This window comes from Balaenoptera physalus, assembly GCF_965194825.1.
Source record: "Balaenoptera physalus genome assembly, chromosome: 2".
Classification (NCBI taxonomy): Eukaryota; Metazoa; Chordata; class Mammalia; order Artiodactyla; family Balaenopteridae; genus Balaenoptera; species Balaenoptera physalus.
The window spans coordinates 107,320,871-107,324,153 of record NC_138883.1 but is presented as its reverse complement, the minus strand read 5'-3'; the positions used below and the strand labels follow the sequence as shown (position 1 = coordinate 107,324,153).

The 3,283-nt window shown below is 44.2% G+C and overlaps 1 long non-coding RNA gene across 1 annotated transcript in view; it reads left to right on the top strand.

Annotated features, from left to right (window-relative positions):
• The window catches only part of LOC309654359, a 3,074-nt gene extending 1,738 nt beyond the window's left edge, over positions 1-1,336 (top strand). Inside the window, exons 1-2 of the long non-coding RNA XR_014260184.1 lie at positions 1-186; positions 1,056-1,336. The exon at positions 1-186 is cut by the window's left edge and continues 1,738 nt beyond it. This is a non-coding gene — a long non-coding RNA (uncharacterized lncRNA). The remainder of the gene's footprint in view (positions 187-1,055) is intronic.
• Positions 1,337-3,283: the final 1,947 nt, after the last annotated feature.

Sequence of the window (3,283 nt, the reverse complement as noted above, 5' to 3'; positions counted from 1 at the left end):
CCGGCGGCAGCAGCGGCGGGGGCAGCGTCCAGACTGCATCTCTCAGACTGTCCTGCCAGCTGCTCTTGGTGGTAGTCTGCCTCTGAGAAGCACCGGCAGGAGCCAAAAGCAGGAGAAGAAACCGGCCTGCATCATCTCTTGCCCTTGGTGGGGCCTCTGGCAGCATTAGCAGCGGCGAGCAGGGTGGTGAGCAGCCCCCGTCAGCGGCAGCGAGCGGCAAGGAGTCCAGCAGGCCAACAGCAGTGAGGGCTGGTGGGCTCCAGCATCCTGATGTCTGGGTCATCCCTCCTCCCTGTGTTCCGCCTACCCCTTCAATACCTTTGCAACCAGCTCTCTGCCTAAAATATGCAGAGCAGGTACTGATTTCCCACCTAGACCTTGCTAATACAGATGTCAGATTAAACAGTCCAAAACCTGGATGCTGTGGACAGGACAAAGGGCACAGGTGTAGACCCAAACAGGGCAGAAAAGTGAGGAAGTGCAAGGTGGAAGGCATACTGGACCAGGAGGACAGACACCTGAAAGAAGTTTCCTCTGCTGTTCACAGGCCAGTGAGCGAGCACTGGATGGTCAGCCAGGTGTCGGATCAGCCCGAGTGTAATATCAGGGACTATTCCGAGAAGAGGTTCAGAAGGAGGAGGGAGGAATGGAGAGGACACAGAGACAGTGGGTGAAAGAGAGGGGCTGCTAAGAGGCGAAGGGGTGGCCAGATTCCCAAAGACACTGCCATTTCACTGCATGGCTTAGAGCTGGCCTCGTAGCATAGAGTGATGAGAAAATTGGCTTTCAGGCTGAAGACCACACATTGGAGTTAAGGTGGATTTGATAATACACTCTACTTTGATAATATCTTAAAGTGGATTTGATGAGACTTTAAGAAATCCAGACCTTGTTTGGGCTGTAAGTTTGGTGTTACCCCGATAGAAGTTCTTTCCTTTCTCAGTGTTTCTCAGTCCCTAGGTTGGACTTGCTTCTAACAAATAACATGCTGTAAAGGTGGTGGGATGTCAACTCCAAGAACAGGTTACAATAGGCTGTGATTTCTGTCTTGCTAGTGCCGTCTCTCTTTGGCTCTTCTCACTTGCTGGTTCTAACGCCGTTGTGAGCTGCCCTATGGTGAGGCCCACGTGACAGGAAACTGAAGGTGGCCACCGACCAACAGCCCACAGGGAACTGAATCTTTCTAACAGCCTCATGAGGAGATACCCTCCCAGCTGAATCCTGAAAAGTCTGCAGCCTCAGCTGACATCTTGATTATAGAGAACCCAGCGAAGCCACACCCAAATTCCTGACACATAGAAACCATGCAATAATAAATGTTGTTGTAAACCTCTGAGTTGTGGGGTAATTTGTTACACAGCTTAGACAGCTGATACAGATACTCTACCCTGAGTCTAATGAAGATGAGGGCTTCTTGCCCCTTCCCCCTCTATCTGCAGATCCAGAGCATGGGCCCCATTCAGCAGTGGATGGACAGAGACAGATGACCAATGACTCACTTGAAGACTGACCCCAAAGAGAGGCAGGATGCTTTGAAAGGAGGAGAAGCATAGGAAATAAATAAAGTAAGATGGAGCAGTGGGGGTGCAGGGAAGGGGAAAGTGGAGGAGACGTTTCAGGAGGAAGTGTCCCTGACAGCTGAGAGCTAGGCTTACACCTGTTAGAGGGGCTGGGGTAGAGGTGAGCATTCATCAGGCCTGAATCTCAGCCACAAATCTCTCTATATAGAGAGAAAAGTCTAAAAGGGTATATGCCAGTCTCTTCACAGTGGAGACCTCTGGCAGATGGGATTAGAGAGGACCTTTTTCTTTCTACTTTGTATATTTCCATCTTGGTTAATGATTTTAAAAGTTCTTATACTATTTTTATAATCACAAAAATGATATTATTGAAACTATAGAAACCCCTTGAAATTTTGATTTGGATTGCATTAAATCTATACATTAATTTGATAAAGACTTATCTCTAGAATAATTTATCTTCTCATCCTATACATGGTATACAGTGTTACTTTTATTTGTTTTGTTTTTTTTTTGTATTTATTTATTTATTTGGCTGCACCAGGTCTTAGTTGTGGCATGCAGGATTTTCCTTGTGGCACGCAGGATCTTTAGTTGTGGCATGTGGGCTCTTAGTTGCGGCATGTGATATCTAGTTCCCTGACCAGGGATCAAACCTGGGCCCCCTGCATTGAGAGTGCAGAGTCTTAGCCACTGGACCACCAGGGAGCTCCCCAGTGTTACTTTTATAGTTTCCAGTAACATTTGGTTACCCTGGCTTGTGCCGCGCGGGTGCATGTAAGAACAGAATAACACTAAAATATATCAAGTGCCTTCTCTGTGTTGCCCATTGTTTATTCATAGACCTCACTTTAATACTAGGACTAGGAAATAGGTATTTATAGATGAGGAAACAGGCTCTGGACTTGCTGGGAACTGGGCTCCCAGTCTGGATCCAGATGAAACAGAATCATGAGTTTTCTCCAGGTTCCCTGTACTCTAAAGTACATAAACTGGGTGTAGACAAGATGAACTGTATGATATCCATTACATAGTTCATGCAGCTCTTTGAGCAACTAATTACAACCTAGAATATACTACAAAAGCATACATTAGTATGAAGTTGTAAATTGTCCCTTAAAATATTAAAACTTAAGTTCATTCTAATGACTGTACTAGCCTATGTGAAATACTCATTTCAAGGATCCAGAATTTTAATCAGCATTAAAAGTAATCATCCTCAAACACTTTCAGAATGTAACATAAATTTTTCCATTTCACACACCAGTAGTCATTTTTCTTTAAAGTTATTTGTTTTTAATGGGTATAAAGATTTTTTTTTAAACTTTTTGGAACAGGCTTTCTTTTTTTAAAAATTTTTATTGGAGTAGAGTTGATTTACAATGTTATGTTAGTTTCAGGTGTACAGCAAAGTGAATCAGTTATACATATACATATATCCATTCTTTTTTTTAGATGGAACAGGCTCTCTTGAAGAAAGCTAGGGCCAGATGAGTCTCTTTTCTCTTGGAGGCTCTAAGCCAGCTTCAGAGAAGCTCTTAGTGGGGTCGGGGAGAGCAGGCACTCTGGAGTCAGCGGGAACTAAGTTTGAATCCCAATTCGGCCATTTCTTACTATGTGTCCTTGAGTAACTTATTTAACTTCTTTATCAGTCAGGAAAATAGAAACCCACTGGCTATTTTACCAGAGAGAATTGAATATAGGGAATTGATTAAATTGGTGCTGAAGGACTACAAAAGCAAAAAGGCAACCCATCATGAACA